Raw genomic sequence first — 22,509 nt, forward strand, 5'->3', positions numbered from 1 at the left:
CCCTTTCTAAACTGTGATAGTCAGAACTGAACAAAATGCTCCAGATGTGAGCAGACAAGGTCAGAGTACAGTTTAACTTCTGTACTCATGGGAGCCATGCCTCCTTCAATGGAGTCTAAGATTCCCTTAGCTTTTCTGGCTTCTTATGAGTCTATTGACTTAACCTCTAGATTTTTTTCATGCAAACTGCTGCCTAACTATACTTCCACCATCTTGATCATTTTTTTGATTGAGCCAAATCAATCAATCAACAAATACTTGTTAAATTACTACTATGTGCCAGATATAATGCTATACACACACACACACAAAACACACACTACATGCTACACACACACTATAGAGAGAGAGATATAGTGTATACATCTATAGATATAGATAGATAGATAGATAGATAGATAGATAGATAGATAGATAGATAGATAGATAGATAGATAGATAGATGGCAGTTTTAGGAGAAAGGCTGGTAGGAGAATTAGGAAAAGCCTTATGTGGAAGGCAGTGTTTGACCTAAGATTTGAAGATAAAGAGGGATTTCTAAAAAGCAGAGGTGAGAAGCCTCAGGAAGGAGTGCATTCTAGGCATGAGGGACAGCAAGAACCAAGGTGTGGAGAAGGGATATGCTGTGTGAGAAGGCCAGTTTGGCTCAGTTGAAGAGTTTAGGAGGTGGAGGTAATACATAAAAACACTAGAAAGGTTCATTGGAGCCAGGTAGTGAAGAACTTTAAATACTAACCAGAAGAGTTTTAAATTTAATATGAGGTAGTGGGAGCCAATAGAATTTATTATTATGATTTTTGTTGAGGCAATCAGGGTTAAGTGACTTGCCCAAGGTTACACAGCTAGTGAGTGTCAAGTGTCTGAGGCCAAATTTGAACTCAGGTCCTTCTGACTCCAAGGCCAGGACTGTATCCACTGCCCCACCTACCTGCCCCTAGAATTTGTTAACTAGGGGACTGACGTTTTCACACTGTTGTTTTTTGTTTGTTTTTTTAAGAAAATCATTTTGGCATCTGTATGGAGGCTAGATTAGAGAAGGGGTACTTTTGAGGTAGATAAGTAATTTAGGAAGCAATTGGAATAGTCCAGGCAAAAGCTGATGAAGGTTTAAACTAGAGTGATGGTCAGGCGAATAGAAGAAAGGTCATAGAGGGAGAGATGTTTTGGATTTGATAACTGATTGCATTGGGTGAGGGAGAATGAAGAATGGTGGTTGACTCATTAAGGTTATGAACTTACATGACTGGAAGTATGATAGTATCCATGACTGAAATAGGGAAATTCAGAAGAAAGGTTTGTTTTGGGGAAAAGACGAGTTCTGTTTTAGATGTGTTGAGTTTCAGATGCTGAAAGGACGTCCAATTTGAAATGCCCAATAGGTGTGTTTTATGGAGTATGTCACCTACTGCTGCCAATTGGGCTAGTCCACATGTCTCCATCTTTTCCACAAGATTCTGTGAAATACCTCATCAAACACTTTGTTGGTCAAATACAGCATTCCCTGATCTAATTGTTTGGTGATGCAGTTAAAAAAGGAAACAGGTTAATCTGATATGATCTGTTTTGTTAAAGTCATGCTGGCTGTTTGAGAGAAATTTTTCTTCTGATATACGTTCACTAACCATCTCTTTAGATCCATTCTAGAATTTTGCTATGAATCTAAATTAAGCTCACGGGCCTATAGTTTACATACTATTCTTTTCTCTCTTACTTTACCTGTTTCCAATCCTGTGGTAGCTTGATGCCCTTCCACATATGAGGGGCAATGGCCTAGCAATTCGTTTCAGCATTCCCTTCCCACCCTGGAGCATCCTTCACTCAGCTGTCAGAGTAATCTGCCTAGAACAGAGGTCTGACCACTTATACCTCCCCTTTCCCCAACCCCTTCAATAAATCTCAGGGCTTCCCTATTGCCTCCAGGATCAAGTGTAAAATTCTCTGTTTGGCTTTTAAAACCCTTCATAACCTGGTCTCTTTCTAGTCTTCTTCAGTCTTACTCCCCTCTACCTCTCTGTAATTCAATGACACTAGTTTCCTTTCATTTCCTACCCCCCAACACATCTCACAATTCTGCATTTTTACTGGCTGTTCTTATGTTCCTTGGTTTCCTTCAAGTCTCAGTTAAAATCCCAACTTCCATAAGAAATCTTTCCTAAGCCCTTTAAGGCTAGTGTTTTCACCCTGAGATTATCTTCAATTTATCCTTTGTATAGCTTGACAGTATAGTAGTTCTTTTCTTCATTAGACTGTGAGCTCCTTGAAAGCAGATACTGTTTTGCTAGGGGTTTTTTTGTTTTTGTTTTTACTTTTTTTTTTTTTGCCTTTCTTTGTATCCCTAGTGCACAGTACCTGGTAATCAATTAGTAAACATTTATGCAGTATTTCAGTCACTGGGATATGTACTTGAGTACTGTGCTAAATGTCAGCATATAGTAGGTGCTAAAAAAATGCTTATTGACTTGATTTAACTTGATATCCAAGGATAAAGTTCATCTGAACCGGATCATTTGATTCACCAAGGGCAATTCTGTTCTCTTACAAGCTCTTTCTCCCATTCATAAAAATGCAAGCTTTAATCTCCCAATTCAAGCCATCTCTTTGCATCATTCCCCCAAAGCATGGACTGTAGGGATTAATAAAATTGATAACCTGTATGTATCCAGTATAGGAATTCATTTGCCTTTTCACAAGAGCTCTGTTTCTAGTGTTTCTACTTAGACCCTGTTCTGCTCCTTTAGCTCCCAATCACTCCCTCCTTGATCATCTCATTGCAATGACTGCCCACATCTGGATCTGAATCATTCTCCAAAAGGTGCATGGCCTTGCCATCAAATCTTAGTGAAGCTTAAGCAGTTGGGTGGGCTGTTTCTATTCTATTTCCCATTATGTTTCTCCTCTTATTTGCGATCAAAGACTCCTGAGATCTATTCTGAAAACCTCTTTCACTCAGGCATTGACCTTCAGATCTTCCATCCCAGCTTTTTGAACCTCTGTCCATATCTAGAACTACGCTTGCTCCCCAAGCGGCCATGGAGTGATGAGGGTTACAAAGTTATACGTGATCTGGCTCCAGTCCACTTCTCTAGACGTTTCATTCCTACCTCTCTCATCCATCCACTTTATGTACCAGCCTAATTAGACTAGCTGTTTCCTGAACTCAGTATTTCATTCCCCACCTCCACATTTCTACCTTACAAACTTCTACCGTGTCAATCTGGAATATACTCACTTCTCACTTGCACAGTCTCTCAGAATCTGTCTCCATTGAAGGTATATGTCAGGTGCCACCTTCTACAGAAGTCTTCCTTGATAACTCCCTTTCCCTCCACCCCCAATAATTCCTCTCTCCCTCCTCAAATTACCTTATATTTGCCTATGTACATGTTATATGCCTTCATAGAAGCTTAGGTCCTTGAGGGCAAGGACTCCTTTGTGGATATTTTTTTTAACTTTTATCCTTTTACAAGGTATGTCAAGCTGGATGGATTTAGAGGGCAGCTAGGCATTGATTACCTGAATCATCATCCAGGCCCTAAATGATCTGTTAAAAAGCAACACAGGTTAGTCAAGGAAGGAAAGAGATCTGAGGAGTGTGAGCTCTGACAGCAGAAAAGAAAGCTAGTTATGGAAGAACTCAGCTCTTGAGAGGGAATAGAACTTTTCCTCTTGGAGGAGGAGGGGCAAGCTCTCATTTCTGACACCCCCACTCCCACTGTTGACCATGGCCTCTTGCTGTAGAACTACTTACCCAGCAATAGACATTATAAGAGCCGGCGACTTACAATATCTATCACCATTATGATGACGAAGCCACACAGGGCAGTAGAGAAAGCATAGCATCTGAGTTTCATCATCTACAAAATGGGGGTGGTGGATGGGGTTGCTCTGTATGTCCTTGAAGGTTCCTCCCAGCTCACAAATCTAGGATCTTATGACTGTGACAAGCTATTGAACACTAGAGATCCTTTGACTTGATATGTAGGAATGGAAGCAAGGAGGCAGTGACAACAAAGGAGTTATTGTGGGATAGCCCCTAATCCCCTTTTTCCTGCTGGGTCCTGCTTGATTCATACATCTAACCCAGGTTAGCTCATCAATCCCTCCCTCACACTAAGGCTATGATTAACAGCTTCAAAGGGGGATTGGCAAGGTATACAATCAAGGAGCCTTGGGCACAATGGTCTTCAGGCTGGATGGAATGTGCAATGGTCTAGGATTCCTTAGTCCATATGTCAGGGCAGCTCCTGGATCAGAACAGCCCATGTATTTTATAGGAAGAGCAGGGGTCTTGCTCAGATCCATCTGATTGTTTTCCCACCCAGCTAGATGGTGTTATGAATTCAAAACTTGCCTCAGATACTTCATGAAAGAACCTGGACAAGACGCTTCATTTCTCCCAGATTCTGTGTCCTCTTTAAAATGGGGATAATAATAGCACCTACCACACAGGATTGTTGTAGGATTGAACTGATGTAAAGTGCTTTGAAAGCCTTAAAATGCAGTATATATGCTAGCTATAATTATTATCGAGGTCCCAGGCAGGGAGAAAACAATCAGCTAGAACACTGGAGGTTTCTGGAACAGAACAAGAATTTCTAGATATGAGGGACTCCAGAAAAGGGGCAGGAGAGAAAGAAAGGGGGTACCAGTTTGGGAAAAGGGGTGTGGCTGGGCAGTAGACATCCTACTCATCAGAAAAAGAGATTGGGCCAAACAAAGCCAGATGGTTTTTCTGGCCAACAGGAGCAACCCACTGGGGAAGAGGTTGTTGGCTTTAAATGCCCTGTTAGCCATATCTTCAGCTAATCAATCAAAAATTTTACACACAAAATTTCAGTGAGAGGGAAGAAAGACTATTTTGTCTGCCTTTACAGTGATCAACAGACCAGCTGAAAAATGCACTCTGACATGTCAGACATGAGATCATTCACGTGGTGAATCAGATATTTAATCAGGCAGACGCAGGTTAGTTATTGATTCTCATAGGACTTGACTGTGCTCACACGGATCAGTCCATTGCCTCTGCAATAACTCTGTCTCTCCAGAAAGGGACAGCCTGTTTTCTGAAAATGGATTAAAATTAGAAGGCAATAGTAAAGCCAAGACCTGACCACATATTTCAATTGATTATTGCTAATTGTACTGAGAACTCTCAAGAGGCCATGTTCCACAGGTAAGCTGAATTCCATTTCCAAGGAAATACTGATCAAACTGGCCTGCTCCACTTTACCTATAATTTGCCATATATTTAGTTAATTTCATTCTGGAAGAATCAATTCCATTACACTGGGAAGCCCTATACTTCAGTGAAATAAGTCATAAAATGAAGTCTGCATTGTTTAGTTTATTAATTCATAGCCAATTCTGAAAAATCTGGTTGATGGAAAGATACGGAACAAACCTCCTTGTAACTCCTACGTTTCAAGTTGAGAAATAGTCTCTTTATTGCCCATCCTCAGCTCCCTATTGCCTACCAACTTCCTAGTCCACATTCAAGGCCATTGGCAATTTAGCCCCCATCTACCACCCCAAACCCATGTCCCCATGCCATCCTGAACTAGATGTGATTTTTATCTTCTCTGAACTGACAGAATGTTCAGACCTCCCTCATTCATCTTGGATTAGAGTTGTTTGTTATATGTACAACGTCTCCCCTATTAGATTGTACATTCTTTGAGGGAAAGTATCATGTCTTAATCTTCTGAGACACCTCCCTCCCCCAATACCTTGCATATAGTAAAGAATCATAAACTCAGATAATCCTAGAGTTGGAAGAGATCTCGGAGGTCACCTAATTCGACCACAATCAGAAGCATGAATCCCTATTCTATTGTTAGATGGTGTAAAGGGGCCATCTGGACAGGCTGACAACAGATTGTTATTCGGGCTGACATCTATTATTTTTTTCTCCAAACCTGGATTCAAAATAGGGAAGAATTTTAAACCATCAGCCAAGCATAAATAAGGGGTTGGCCTGCCTGCCAAAGATAGTAGGTGGTGCAGTTTCCACTCCATAGCCCTCTCCTGGATGCTGGCATAAAGGACCATAGGCTACCATAATCAGTGCAGTAAAGGTCCCTCATTATTAGAGTCAACTGTTGGCATAGGCTCTTCATTCCCTACCTGCTGGTTGAAGCAGCCTGCAACCACTTTCAGAAGAAAAGGGGCTGAAGTCTTGGCACCCCACATTAAAAATACTGCCAACCCTTTGCATAAATATTATACCTCCTATATTGAAATGACTGAGAATTTATCTTAGAAGTTTTCATTTTATACTTCCAAGCAGTTTTTACTTAAAATTTCATAATAATTTATAGTTTATACATTTTATAATTTCATTTTTAAAATTGCTTGAACTTAATAATTCAAAGAATTATTTGAATTCTCCATTCAAATGTGCTTTTCAAAATGTGTTTTTAAAAGGATTTCAAAAGCTGTGGCCAGCGCCCTTGTTCCTTTGAGTTCTTAGTCTTTTAAAAATGCTTAAAAGTAGGAGTACAGCAATAATTGGTCCCTCTCACCTTATGTGATGAGCATCATCAGAACCTTTATATTACGAGCATCAATCTCTGAAAAGGATGCCATGATGCCAGAACTATGTAGGTCCCTCTGTGCTAGCTTCTCATGACTTTTCCCCTTCTAGGGCCTTTTGGCCTAGGGACCAAGAATGGGGAGTAGCTTATAGGCACCAAGTCAAGTCAACAAGATTTACTATGAGTTTTCTATGCTGTGATAGAGATATAGTAAGCCATGTAGGTCAAACCAAAGACAGATGGTTTGTCAAACCTAATCAACCAGTTCTTTAATTGTCATTTTGCCAGTGTTCATACGATAACAACTTTTCCCAATGGAAAAAAGGATCTTTACATTACATTAGAGGTATCAAACAAGGAGTATGGGCTACATTGGACCCAAAACACTCCCAGTGCTTCCAAACTAGATTAAAATAAAATTGGAAAATATTTAACAAAATGAACAAAATAAATTAATATACACTAGAACATAGATAAAGGTAATATGTGGTTTTCTAAGTCAATATGCACTTTATGTAGGGACGCCACTGCCTTACATCTTTGTTTACAATATAGTTGGGAGGCATAATAAATGTAAATTAATACCTATTCAGTAATCGAGAGCCATATAATGATGAATTTATTATTTTAATGTAAATTAATAAGGTATATGATAGCTGCATCTGTGTGTCTTCCTCTATGTTCAATGAAGACCACAGATATGGGTGGCTGGCAGTCAGTTCAACATTCTGCAACACTTCTTGGGTCCTTATCTATTCTAGGAGTCAGATTTATTCAGTCTCTTGCTTAATATTTACCTACTTTTCTTTTTTTTTTCCATCCCCATGTATCAATCAAAAGCATCTATTCAAAGGATCATTACATTAGTAAGCAGTTTGATTGAATTAGATTAAAAGAAAATAACATGTAATCAATTGAGATGGCCTTTGAGATTACTTCCAGTCCTAAATCTATGATCCTGGGACATGTGCTGCTCAAAAATGTCAATCATATCAATTCCCTCTAGGCCCCCTGAGTGAAACCTCACTCCCATTGCAGTATAAAAACAACAGTTCTTAAAGTAAAGCTCTGAATTCCTTCCATGCTCAGGGAGGAGCAGATGTGGTCACTCCTAATAAGCACCATTGAGAAACTGCTATTTTCCCGTTGGTTCAAATGGATATAGGGCCTTGATCATTACCCTTGGCCCTCTCATTGGTTGAACTGGAAAGGGACTTGCTTACCTCACAGTAAGCATCGCTGCACATACCTGCCCGCTTCCATTGTTCATGGAGTAGGAAACTTTCCTACTCAAAACTATACGCCCAGGCACACAGAGATTCCTGTCCCCACCATCACCTTGTTGCTGTATCTCTCAGTTTCTCCAACCTTCATCTTAAAAAGTCCAAGCTGGACTTATATCCCTTCCTTTTCCTTTGTCTTCTTCATCTGTTCCACCCCAGGGCCTTTCTACAGAAGGCAAACTGAGACAGACAAGGCTGGTCAGGATATCTGAGTCCTGGCCAGGATTCTAGAATGCCTTTGTTATAGAAATAAAATACTAATGGTAACACAGAACCACTGTTTTCTAAATTAGAGCCTCGGGGCAAATCAGGCAACAGTAAAAACTATCATCTGTGGATGGAAGCCCCAAGGAAAAAGAAAAATGTGATTTCCTCCATTAATGAAGATTAAGTTGATTTTGTCGTTCTAAAAATTTAAAGAAATGGATATTTTTACTATCTTTTTTTAGTCATACAGCTCCGTGCAGCTTTTAAATAAATTTTGGCAACAATTACTCTAGAAGCACATCTAGATGAATTCTAACAGCACTTGGGAAGAGAAATGAAAGAAATACAGGCTCTGCAAATTGGCCTCAGACAAAGCATAATAAAACTCTCACCATGATACATGACTATGCAAGTGTGTCAGTGGGCCCCGCCGGCCATAGGAGTCTGGATGAAGAGTCATTTCCGCTTGGCATGGAAGTGGTGAAATACCTAGAAAATATATGAAATACCTTTTCAAAAATACGTGAGTTCATGTGAAACGGAGTGGTGAAATTTTGTTGTTGAGTCATGTCCGAATCTCCGTGACTGTATTTGGGGTTTTCTTTGTGAAGACAGTACAGTGGTTTGCTTCTCCAGCTCATTTTATAAATGAGGAAACTGAAGTAGGCAGGTAAATGACTTGCCCAGGGTCACACAGCTAATAAGTGTCTGAGGCCAGATTTGAACTGAGGAAGATGAGTCTGGAGTAGTGAACATGGTGCTGCAAATCAATGTTCTTGAAGGGAAACTATAACAAGGAGGCTTTTAAAAGTCAGACCCAGAATGCCTTTTTCAGAATATTTGTCACCTCCCTGGATGAAAGACTTTTCTACCTTTGATGAGTCAATGCTATAGTCTAGCTAAAAGTGACTCTTCTTAAGTGGTTGAAGGTACTTCTTTTAATAACTACCCAATTTCATAGAATATCCTAAAAGCATATTAAAATTGATCAAATTATATGGTTATTATGGGGTAAGGACAATACTGAGAAGACCTTGAAGCCAGGGTTAGAAACCTTTTGCAAAGCAGGGCCCAGAAGAGGCATTCCTGTTCTGATAGTCACTAGATAGAACTTTGAGAGAGGAAGGGGAGGGGAGGGGAAGAGAGGGAAAGGAAGGGGAGGAGGAGAGGGGAGGGAAGGGGAGGGAAGGGGAGGAAAAGGGAGGGGAGGGGTGAAAAGGAAGAAAAAGAGGATGAGAGGAAGAAAGAGGGAAGGAGGAGAGGAGGTAGGAAAGAAAGGAGGAAGGAAAGGAAGAAGGAACTTTCCTGGGACAGCTAGGTGGTACAGGGGATAGAGTTCCTGTCCTGGAGTCAGGAGGACCTGAGTTCAAATCCAGATTCTGACACTTACTAGCTGTGTGATCCTGGGCAAGTAACTTAACCCCAACTGTCTAAGCAAAAAAAAAAAAAAAAGGAACTTTCTATCTCTATACCCGTATGATAATAACTGATGAAAGATACTCTAAAGAGTATAGTGTACTTTCCATAAATCAGCTTTTTCCATCCTCACAAGAGCTCTGCTTCTGCGAAGGGGCTCCTGGGTCATGCTGCTCTCTGGCTGCTTCTTCTTTACCCATCCAGAAACTGCTACCTGCTCATCAGGCATTCCAGCCACTCCTGTGGCTATATTCTATGGCTGCACCTTTCAGCTTCATGCTTCCTATCTTGCTCCCCTCCCTACTAGTCTTTCCAGGATCTTGTTCAAGGTCACTGTTTGCTCAAGACACAGCCTTCTGTTTCCATTCTTGATCCTCATCCTACTTGGGATCAAAATTTTCCTGGATTACTTAGCATAACTGGTTTGAGTGCTAGAGTAATGTTGGACTCTTAAAGTGAAGATTTCATGTTTTCAAGATTTGGATGTAGGTAAAAACAAAAACTGAGTTGGTTAGATCATTGGGGAATGAACAAGAAATAAGGTTGGAAGTCTCTTCAACCTAATTACCTTCTAGTCGTTCATACGTAGTCCTTAAGTCATAGGATTTTGAGCCATAAGGGACCTCAGAGACCATCTAGTCCAACCGGCTCATTTGACAGATGAGGAAACTGAGGCTTAGAAAGGTTAAGTGATTTGCCCAAGGTCAGATAGTTATCTGAAGCACCTTAGGTAGGAAATGAATTCATAATTCTCTGACTTCAAAGGAAATATTCTTCCCTAGCCCCAAGAGGGCAAATCACTTGTCCAGGTCCCACAGGTGAGTGGCTGAGTCAGGATATGAACCCCAGTCTTCAGTATCTAACACTACCTACTGCACTATGGCGTCTCCCATAGAGTGGACCACAGGTCGAGAAGTTAAACTAGAATGATAGGTTCATCTTCAAATACAAAGTACTATTTTAAAATGAGTAGGTTATTAGCCTTTAATTTTGCTAACTTAGAGATAGGGAGTGTGGGCTGGGGACGCCATGGCATGAAATTCCAAGATTCCTTCTTTCTAATATGAAAGAATTGACTCAATGCTTTTCTCCTTTTCTTGTGCAGCCAGTATTTTCTTTTTTCTTGCCACATCACCCCTTACACAAAGCCTTTCCTGATCTTTCATATCCCTGAGGATTAGTACTTTCCACCTCTTCTGAAATTACTTTGTGTCTATATTTTATATTTACTTTTTTGTGGGCATCCATAGTTCCCCGAGTAGACTCTGAGCTCCTTGAAAGTAGGCCCTGCTTCTCATCTTATTTTTGTATCCCCAGTGTCTAGAACAGTGCTTTGCACATAGTTGGAATTTAATAAATGTTTATTGAGCTGTCTTGATCTCTTAATTCTAGTCAATTATCATGTATTTGCTTGGTGCTTTTAATCTTTCAACTCAAATAAAGCAATTGACAACCTGTCTCTAGGATGTCCAACAAGGTATTTACATTCTGAAAGGGAGAGGAGCTCCCTTTTCCCTCCCATTTATTGCTTTATGTTCTATATTTATATTCTAGTCTATATTTTATATTCTATGTCTTAGAGCCTATTTAATATTCAGAAAGACTCCCTCGCTGCATACAGCTATGACTAAAACCAGAGAAGTCAGCTACTCAAAAGTCATGAAATTATAGTTTCCCTGATGACCTGGCTATTTTAAGGATCCTCTTTCTGCTTGAAAAAGCTTTGGAGGTAATGAGAAATTTTCGAAATTAGATGCATTTTCCCTCAGGATAATCTCCCAGCTGCAGTTGTAGATAGCAGACTTGTATGATACAAAAGACTTAAAACTCTCTAGTTACTGCAAAATAGAGAGAAATTAAACTTAATTGGGAAAGAATATTCAACAGATGAAGGTCTTTGATGCCTGAACTGTGTCTGTTTCCTCAGCATGGGTCCTGCAGTGGTAACTGTCTTCAAGAAGAGGCATTGTGGTCAGTCAGCAGTCAGTTGACAAACAAGCTTTATTAAATGCTTACAATGTGCCAGGCACTGTGCTAAACACGGGAGCTACAAAGAAGGTCAAAAGCAGATCATGATCCCAGGAGTTCATATGATATGGGAGAGACATGTAAACAGTTATATGCAATATATATTTATGCAAATATCTGTACATAGGTGTACACACGCACACACACATATACATACATACACACAGACACACATATATGTGCATGTATATATATGTACACATATAGATATTGGAGATAATTTCAGAGGGATGGCACCAGCAGTGACAGTGACCCAGAAAGGTCTCTTGAAGGTGGGGTTTGAACTGGGTCTTGAAGGAAACTGGGAAAGCCATGAGGCAGAGATAAGGAAGGAGAATGTTCCACACTTGAGACACAGCTTGTCAGTCTCCCAATCAGTGCCTCAAGTCTCTCCCCACTTCCAGCCATCCTTCACCCCAATGCCAAAGTGATCTTCCTAAAGTACAAATCTGACCATGTCACCCTTCTGTTCCATAAACTCCAGTGCCCCTATTACCTCTAGGAGTGGATATAAAATCCTGTTTGGCTTTTAAAATCTTCCACAACCTGTCCCCTTCCTACCTTTCTGGTAGTGTCATACCTTACTCCCCTCCTCGTATTCTACATTTGTACGTTCTAGCTTTCTTCTTGTTCCTCACACACAACACACAACAATCCATCTCCCTACTCCATGCGTGTTACAATCAAAAGCATCATGGTATAGTGGTTAACATGCAGTACTAGGAGTCAGATAGACCTGGGTTCCAATCCTGTTTCTGACACTTACTAGCTATGTAAATGAGTAACTAGCATCTGTAAAATGAGACGGTTAGACTAGACAACTCCCAAGGTCCTTGCAACCTTAAATCTATGATCCTAGAATGTTATTTAAAGGATTTTCATGTAGAAGATGATTAGTCTTGTTCTGTGTGGCTCCAAGCAGCATAATTAAAAACAGTGGGTAGGGGCTTCAGATATTGACTTAATGTTAGGAAATCTTCTTAATAATTGGAGCTGTTCAAACATGAAATGGGTTGCCTAAGGAGGTGGTGAGTTTTCCGTCACCAAAAATCTTCTTTGCAAGGACTGGATGGCTGCTTTTTAGTGATATAGGGGGGGACTTCTTTTTTTAGAAGGGAGTGGACTAGAGGGGTCTCTGAGATCCTTTCCAACTCTGAAATTCTGTGATTCTATGAGCTACTTCAAACCATTTTTATTTTAAAACGACTGAGCTGGAACAAAAATGGAACATTAAAATATTCCCTGGACTGCACCTGAAATCATCCAGTATTTCATTTGGTTTATGTGCCTGGCAGGGAGAACCTGGAGGAGCTGTACAGGTTTATGAAGCACTCACTGCATCATTTAAATTGTGTCATGCCTTTTTCTTCATGCAGGCTTTTTCGTATGGGGCAAACTCAAGACTAATGAATCTTAGTGCACATCATCAACAAGGCCATTGGTTTATTTAAGAAAAGGAGCAGCCTAGCTCTCACACAGGGGCATTTGGGAATAACTGGAATGTAGAAGGCAGTTCCTCTTCCCTCATACTTTGTAATCAGTCTCTTACATTTTTATCTGCCCTATGGTGACCATGTATCTTGGATACATGATCTGATAAAAGGAGTTTTTTCTTTCTTTTCTGATTTGTAAATGAGATACAAACGACAATAGAGAGCTGTTAACCTGAATGGGCTACTGTGCTTATCCAAGGATGACTGGAGAACAGCCAGGAAATTTAGTTGTAAAAGGAGGTGGGCTGGTCACATGACATAGGCAAGACCATTGCATTGAGCCCTGGAACACTACAAAGTTTCTTCAGTCAAATCTGCAGGAATGGGATTTGGTTTAATCATCCACACCAGAAAAACAAAGTAGATTTAAAAAACATATTGTCTATTATAGGTTCCCAAAGTAGGTGATACTGCCCCCCTGGGAGTTGCTAAAATGATCCATGGGGAGGGGATGGTAGTAACCTAGAGTACAATTGGGAGCGTTGAATAAAAATAATGGGGCCGTGGAAGTGTAAGGAAAGAAGAAAATTTTGAAAAACCGTTAGTATGTGTTTCATCTGTATAACAGAGTTTAAGTCATAGTGATTACATTATTTTCCAAATAAACACACAAAATGAAAGTTATAACCAATAAGTGGTCAAGTTGACTAACAGGTCTTAACAAGCAAGTATTGGCATATGAGCATGTTGCACATTGTTGGGAAGGCCAGCATGTATTACTAGGAATATATGCTTGTAATGACTTATTTACAATACAATACCAGACGGTTACATAATGCAATATCACATCGTCGAAATTCCATTGCAGGGAAAACCCCACAAATTTACAATAAATTATTAAATTTAAGCTGCATCACTTAAAAAATATTTCATATTTTTTGCAAATTTCAAAAACAAATGTTAAAGGTCTAAAGAAAGTAGATTTCCAGGGGGCGCAAAGTAAATTGCTTTTTTTTTTTTTTGCAAAGGGGGTGGTAGGCCAAATAAATTTGGGAACCTCTGGTCTAGACTGTAACCTGTATAGACAGTTGAACTAATAGCTGGTTGGAATTCTAAAGTGGCAAGTAATAACAAAGGTAAGACTGTAAAACAAAAGTAGAGCTTGCCAACCCTTCCAGCTCTACTGACTCTTTGTTCATGCCCCTAGATTTATTTGTATGGGCACCTGAAACAATGGAAGTTTTGGGGAGGAAGAGAAAAACCATGTAGTCCCGGCTCCACATGGCTCCTTTGTGGTTTTGTTGCATAAAGTCCTTAAAACAGACACTAGCCAACAACTGGGGATTTGACAGGACATGGAAAAAATTTTCTAATCCAAATTAGATAGGAGACTGGGGCCAGGGAGCTCAAGTCAGTATTAGCATAATAGCGGGTCAAAAGAATAGACATGGACAGCAGCACTCCTAGGCTCCTAGAGTCAGGAAGGCTTGGCATCAGATACCTCCTAGCTGTGTGCCCTGGGCAAGTCATTTAGCCTGTGTCTGACTCAGTTTCCTCTCTGAAAAAATGGGGATGATAATAATAGTATCTGTCTCCTAGGTTTATTACGAAGCTCAGATGAGATAATATTTGTAAGAGGTTTTCCAAACCTTAAAGTATTATATAAATGCTAACTATGGCCAAAAACAAAACAAAACAAAACAAAACAAAACAAAACCCACTAGGCAGCTAGGTGGTACAATCAAGAGTGCCAGGCCTGGCATCAGGAAGACTCATCTTTCTGAGTTAAAATCTGGCCATAGATACTTACTAGCTGTGTCCCTGGGCAAGTCATTTAACCCTGTTTGCCTCAATCTCCTCATCTGTAAAATGAGCTTGAGAAAGAAATGGCAAATCACTACAAGTATCTTTGCCAAGAAAATCCCAAATGAGGTCATGAAGAGTTGGACACCACTGAAATGACTGAAAAATAACAAATGGCAAATACATGAGGGCACTTATATAGGGATATGTGTGCCCACGCTGCAGATGTGGCTGGGAAAATCCATACCTCTGACACTACAGATCTCTAGATACCCACTGGTAACATCATCATCCTGTTCTCTACTGGGCACCGTCTACTTACTCTCAACTGGTTGTCAGGGTGTATCTGGTATGTATTATGTCTATTTTGCTGAGTGTCTCTGCGGCTCTTGAGGTCTGCTGCTGTCCGTCTCTGCTGCTATTATTATTACTGCTGAATCTTAGCCTATCCATGGCTTCTTCTGGCTTTGAGAATTGTCTGGATAGGTGCTGTAACTCATAGTCATCAGCTATGCACCAAAAGAGCTTTAGCCCTCCCCAGCCAGGAAGGGATGATTCTAATCATCCATACTGAAAAAAACAAATGGATTAAAAAACCATTCTGTCTAGACAATGACATGTAGTGAGCCCAAACTCTGCCTCCTCCTCTTTTTTTGTCTTTTTGCTGGATAAAATGCCAAGCAAGGACCAGAGATATTGCTGGTAGATATGCATAATAAGGGAAGGAATGCAGAACAAAGGTGTTAACTGCTCCTCAGCAAATAGTAGCAGAGGGCAGCAGAGGGGTTCAACAGCTAAAAATGAGTCAAAAACAGCTCAGTGAACCCAAAAGCAGTAGAGACAGCAGAGTAGAGACATGACACCTGGCAAATACTATCTGACAAGCAATTGAGAGTGGGAATATGGCACCTAGCAGAGAGCAGAATGATGATGCTGCCAGAGGGCACGTGGAGATCTCTAATGTCAGAAGTATGTATTTCCCCAGCTAAACCTGCAATAGAGCTACACATGTCCTTATATGAGCACCCTCCATGTATTTGCCTTAATCATACCCATTCATACAATGTGTATGTAATGTAAAGTTATCTGGCAGCATGTATACCTTACATGCGTGCCCTTTGTAGATATTCCCTGGTTACATGAGTTCTGCATATTTTCCCCTTATTTTCCTGATTACAAGTGCTCTCTGCATATGTGTCCTCTCCTGCTGTTGGTGTGGTAACCTGTGGGAGACTGTGCCCCATATATGCATGAGATGGATCATTTCTTGTCTCTTCTGTTTCTATATGGTTTGTCTTGATATTTGCCTTTTGCTTTAAACTTACATGTTCTCTGGCCTTTTAAAAGTAAAAGCACTGATGGGGGGCTTGAGAGCTATGGTTTTAAGTAGAGGCTGATTCACAAAGTATTATAATCCTAGAATTTTTTTCTGGGGCATCCACTGTGCTACAAACATATAGCTGGCAGGTCATTTCATTAAATTATAGTTCATCAATATATGTATCTTGGAGAAGTCTTGCATGTAGACATTGATCTGGGCCCTAGACTGAGCAGTAAGAATACAACTGTCTGTTGACCCAGCAATACTACTATCTGGTTCTATACCCCAAATCCCAAAGAGATCAAAGAAAGATGAAAAGTCTTGCATGTACAAGAATATTCATAGCAATTACCTTTGTGCTGGCAAAGAATTGGAGGCTAAGGGGGTGTTATTGATTAGGGAATGGCTGAACAAATCATGGCTTATGGATGTAATAAAACATTACTGTTCCATAAGAAATGATGGAGTTGTTTTTCAGAGAAATTTGAGAAGACTTGTATGAACTGATATAGAATGAAGTGAACAAAACCATGAAAATGATTTATACTACAATAACAACAGCACATAAAAATGAGCTATTTTGAATGACATGAGAACTCTGGTCAATGCAATGATCAACCATGATTCCAGAGGACCAGTGTTGAAGGTCAGCTCACCTCCTGACAGAGACATGACAGACTAAACACAGATTGAAGCACGTGGTTTTGGATGTGGCCACTAGCGGATCTTGTTTTGCCTGATGCATATTTGTTACAATGTTGTGTTTTGTTTTGTTTTCCAATGGTGGGAGGGGGAGATGGAAGAGAGAGAAAACAAACATTTAACTTTTTAAAAAATCAGTAAATTAACTTCTAAAATTTAAAAGTAAAATCTGGAATATATTTGAAAAATTGTATGGGGCTTTCCCAAACAAAGCTCATCTCTTTAACAGCAATATTCTTCTGGTGATGCTCTGTGGTTGTGAATTATAGGATGTCACGCTCTCTTAAGAATCAAAACTACAAATCACCTGAAGGGCAATAGAAGATGCATGGTGGGCGTTAGTAGGCTGCAGCATACAACCTTTGATGACTTGCACTCAGTAAGTGATGCAAAAGACATTATGGGGGGACGTGGTTGGCTGTATAATGAGGCAGGGTGCTAGTGTATCAAGAGTAAGCAACCACAGGTTGGAAAGCCTGCCTGACCTCTCCATGGGGACCCTTCAGTTACTGAAATATTGAGAGGAAGTTAGTCTTATAGAAAGCTGGTTCATCCTTTTAAGTGGAATGGTGGAAATGCAAGAGAAAAAAAAAGGTATGGAAGGGTTTTTAACAGTATTCGTGAATACAGGGCCCACACTGCTGAAATCACTGATTCCACAAAGTAGTGAAGCAAAGTTGTAGCTCTATTTCTGATGCCTTATTTACTACAAAATTTAGGTTAATGACCCTGTCACAGCATCTCTCTGGGAGAGAGGCAGTGCGGTATACTAGATAGTCTTCCAGATTTGGAAACAGGAAAATTGGGTTCAAATCCTGCCTATGACGCTTTCTAGTGGTGGCATCACAGCCAAGTCACTTAATCTATGTGAGTTTCAGCTTTATCATCTATAAAATAGGAATAATGGCACACACCTCACAGAGCTATTGTGAAGCTTAAGTGAATAAAGTATGTGAAGTGTGTAGTGAACTTTGAGAAGCACTATGTAAATGTCAGTCTTGCTTTCCCCCCGCCCCCTCCACTGCAGCTAATCTATATAACACGCCCCTTCAACATTTTTTCAGTGTCTTGGGTAAAGGCGAAAGTGCTGTGCTGATAGATGACATGAAACTCAGAGGGATAACTGACATGTTGGGTAGTAGAGTCAGCATCCAAAAAGATCTGGACAGCCAAGAATGATGGGTGGCTAGAATAATGGGTCAAATCTAATCTGATGAAATTCATTAGGTGTGAATGTCATATTCTACACTGTGATTCAAAAAAATCAGTGACACAAGAACAAGATTATAGACTTAGAGTTGGAAGAAACCTTAAAGACCACATTTGTCCAACCTCCTAATTTTACAAATGAGAAAACTGAGGCACAGAGAAGTTAAAAGGTTTCCCTGAGGCCACAGGGTGGCATGTATCTGAAATAAAATTTGAAAATCTAACTCCCAAGACAGTATTCTTTCTACCATATGCCATACTACCTCCCTGAAGGGAGAATCGTGGCAAGACATTAGTTCTTATGAATAAAGATCTGAAGGTTTTGGTAAACTATAAGTTCATTCTGAGTCAACGGTAACAGAGCAGGCTTTAAAGTTAATTTGACTTTTAGTTGTTTTCAGAGAGGCATAATGTCTAGAATACGGTAGATGATAGACTTAGTGTATTCTGCCTTCTTGGGCCACATTTAGAACATTATGTTTCATTTTGTGCCCCACATTTTAAGAAAGATGCTAATAGTAGTATGTCCAGAAGAATGCAAACAGAGTGATCAGGGGACTAGAGAAGGTTGCTACTTTGATGGATCTGTGATCTTGTCAATGTGAAACCTTCCTGCAGGTGGACACATTGCAAACCTTCCATACTTCTTTGATATGTATAGCTCTTCTCCATATCTGCATATAAACTCTCAGTATGGAGTCCACTCAGCATCCTCAGCTCTAATTTTCATGACTTTCCTTGGATACCAGTAGAGCATGCAGGCTCTCTAGAATGTGGGTGGGGATGGGAGCAGGAAGTGGGCATAAATAGCTGTTGCAAGTATTTGAAAGGCTTCATATGGAAGAGAAATGAGACTGGTCCCTCTATAGCACTTGACATCAGTACCAAGAATAAAGGGTAAAAGTTGCAGAGAAGGGCATATTAGCCCTGACCATCAGTGCTGTATAAAAATAGAATGAACTGCCTTTGGAAATAATCAGTTTCTTAGGGCAGCTAGGTGGAGTCAGGAGGACCTGAGTTCTGGCCTCAGACACTTGACACTTACTAGCTGTGTGACCCTGGGTAAGTTACTTAACCCCGATTGCTTCACCAAAGGAAAAAAAAAAAGGAAGCAATGAGTCTCCTCTCCCTGGAAACCTCCAATCCAAGACCAGATAGCTATTTCTTAGGGATGCTGTAGAAGACATTCTACTTGGGATATGGTTAGGATTAGAAGATTGCCAAACCTTTTTCTAACTTTGACATTCTGTGAATTTATGTAAAATTAGCTAGTGGGCCTTAGGCTGGATACTAAGCAATGAGAAAGTTCAGAAGTAAGAAGCAACTGTGTGGTTCTGTCTTTGGGAGTGAAGCAGATCTGGGATCTCACCTCCTGCTTTCAAGCCTGACTGAAGTTTTCAAAGGAATAAGCAGGGCAGAAAACCCAGATCAGAGGAAAGCCTGAACTTCTGTCCCTCTAAACCAGTAGAGTTTGCCAGATGGTGGATAGTGACTCAATCTTGCAGTAGTCTGCAGGAATTAAAATCAGGGACAAACCCACAGGTATATTGCTCAGATTCAGACCCAGATCAGGAATTTGAAGAGCTCAGACAAGGTGACTTTATCCTGGCTTAGAATTGGGTTCATTGGAAGTTTACAGGTCCCAAGCTTTAGTGGTCCCTAAGATCCTGGCATAACATGCACATTCAATACCCCTAAGAAAGCAGCAGCAGTGCTCAAGAGGACACAAGCTCAGCCCAGATATTATACCTGGAACTGAAAAAAGCCTAGCCCTGACATAAAGTTCAAAGTCTGGAAAAAAGCTGGTAAAGTGAGCAAATAAAAAAGAATCCCACTACAAAAAGTACATAATGATGAAAGGCATGCTCAAGGCACAAACTAGAAAAGAATAATTCCAAAACTTCTAGAAAGCCTCAAAGAAAACGTAGTTTAGGCAGAAGTTCAACTAGAATTTCTGGAAAAGATGAAGCAAGAGCTTCAAAAGGAGTTTAAACATTTTTAGAAGTGAAATGAGAGCACTAGAGGAAAAAATTAGAAAATAAATGAAAAATATGGAAGAGTTGGAACGAGAATTAGGAGCTTGGCATAAGAGATTAAAAAAAAAACAACCTTATCCAAGCAACAAATGCCCTGAGAATTAGAATGAACCAAATAAAAGGTAAATGAGTTCATGAGACAGCCAGAAACATTTAAACAAGTTCAGAAGACTTTAAAAAAAAAAAGAACATGTAAAATATCTCCTAGTAAAAACAACTGACCTAGAAAACCTAAGAAGACTGAGGCCTAGAGAGGCTCAAACTAGTTTAAATTCACAAAGTTAGATTGGGCAGTTAGGTGGTACAGTGGATAGAGTGCCAGGATATGAGTCAGGAAGTCTCATCTTTCTGAGTTCAAATCTGTCCTCAGACACTTACTAGCTTGAGTAACCCTGGGCAAGTTACTTAATCCTGTTTGCCTCAGTTTCCTCATCTATAAAATGAACTGGAGAAGGAAATGGCAAACCACTCCAGTATCCTTGCCAAGAAAATCCCAAATGGAGTCACAAAGAGTTAGACACCACTGAAACGACCGAACAACGACAGCAAAATTTAGGGATAGAGCCGAGCCTTCTGACGCCCTGTAATACTACCTCAGAATACCTGCGCTTCTACTTAGCCTAAGACCTTTGATATTGTTACTATACTGCAACCCAAAAGATACATAGCTGGACAGCCTTGTTCTCCAGTTCTATACTGAAACTCATTCATTTCTGCCCATTGGTCTCAGGTTTCCTTCATATTATTTTAATTGAACTGAACAAAAGGTACTGACCAAAGATATAATGTGACTACATACTTCCACCTTACAGAAACTTTATACATGTGCTATTGTGTTACAGGGCCTTCCTTAAATTAGATTCATTAATACTAGCCCTTCTTTGCCTTTGTTTTTATTTTTGTTTTTTTGTCACCATTTGGAAGGATATATTTGTCTCCCTCTTTAGGGTAAGCAAATATTAGAGAATAAAAATCTGAAATCTACCCTCCTTCGTTAGAATTGTTGCCTAGGGATGCAAAAATATCAGAGTTGCATCAGCTGTACTGAGCAAACTAATCCAGATTCTTGGCTCCTTTGGACTGGGAGTTAAATGAAATTCAAAAGTTTCACTTCAAGGCAGAAATTCATGTTATAAAAGGAAGCCAGATGGCTAGAATGTAAAGCAATTTTTAGATGGTTTCTCTTTGACTATTTACTGAGGGCAATAAGTCAGTATTGGTATGTGTGGAGACAGTCATGAGCAAATTTAATGCCATTATGTGTGATTCAGATGATCACATGTGCCTGACTCAAAGTGATAGCAAGTAGCAACCAGGAAAAAATAGGTTTAATTAAGCTGTTTGTTTTTCTTAATTGCCACATACACCTTGATCATTCTGTTAAACAGGGACCATCTTACTGTGGAGTCAGACTAACCATGAATAGTAGAGTAGGCCAGGTTGCTGAGAGAAATCTTTTTCGGGTGACATGTTGATCATCTTGGATACTAAAAGACCTGAGCAATGAGGTGTTGTGGAAAGAATGTTGAATTTAAGACTTAACTCAAATTCATCTTTTCCATGGAGTCTCTCTCTCTCTCTTTCTCTCCCTCTCTGTCCCTCTCTCCCTCTCTCCCTCTCTACCTATCTCTCCCTCTGTCTCTCTCTCTCTGTCCTCCCTCTCTTTCTGTCTCTCCTCTTTCTGTCTCTCTGTCTCTGTTTCTGTTTCTGTCTCTCTCTCTTTCTCCCTTCTCATATTGAAAAATATCTTTTATTCCTCAAATTGTTCACTGCATTTTATCTGGACTGCACATTTCACTTCTTTCCCTCTCCCTTGCAGCACGATTATTTGTGCTTTTCCCTAGTTGGATTATAAGCTCTTTAAGAACAATGTCTGTGCCATCTTTCTCTCTTCGCTTGCCCAGGATAATATCTTGCTCATCGCAGGAGTGTGATAAATGTTTGCTGAATTAACTTGAACTGAATCAATGCCCTTTCCTACTTAGCAATCTATTTATTCTCCTCTCTTCTTCTCTCTAGCACATTCCTCATATTTGTTATTCTTAGCCTTCTTTTTTCTTTTTAAATCTTCAATTATTCTCCCCCCTTCCCTCTGTTTAAAGCTTCTTCTCACATGTAGAAAATACAAAGACTATTAGGACCATCTGGTTTCAGTTCCCTCTTGGGTTCTTATTTTTACCTTAACAACAATAACAATAAAAATAATAATGGCCACCACAAGTGACCCTACTCTGTTTACAAAGTGCTTTGGCATTACTGTTCAATTTTAAGATTATGAAAGATGTGTCCCACTGATCACAGAGCAAACAAGGTTGAAGAGCATGAGAGTTACTGGCTGTGCGACTATCAGTGATCAGCTTAACCCCTTTGAAACTCAGTATGAACCATCTTTGCCAGTGTCGAAAACCAAGGATAGCACATTCTCACTGTAGAGGGCGTGGGCTCTGAAACTGTGATTCAGTGATTAAGCCTGGCTTCCTTTCCCCTCTCTTCTTTGCAAAGGCGAGGAACTAAGGATGTGGAACATTGCATATACTG

This window comes from Phascolarctos cinereus, unplaced genomic scaffold (assembly GCF_003287225.1).
Source record: "Phascolarctos cinereus isolate Bilbo 61053 unplaced genomic scaffold, phaCin_HiC Scaffold_4;HRSCAF=312, whole genome shotgun sequence".
Classification (NCBI taxonomy): domain Eukaryota; kingdom Metazoa; phylum Chordata; class Mammalia; order Diprotodontia; family Phascolarctidae; genus Phascolarctos; species Phascolarctos cinereus.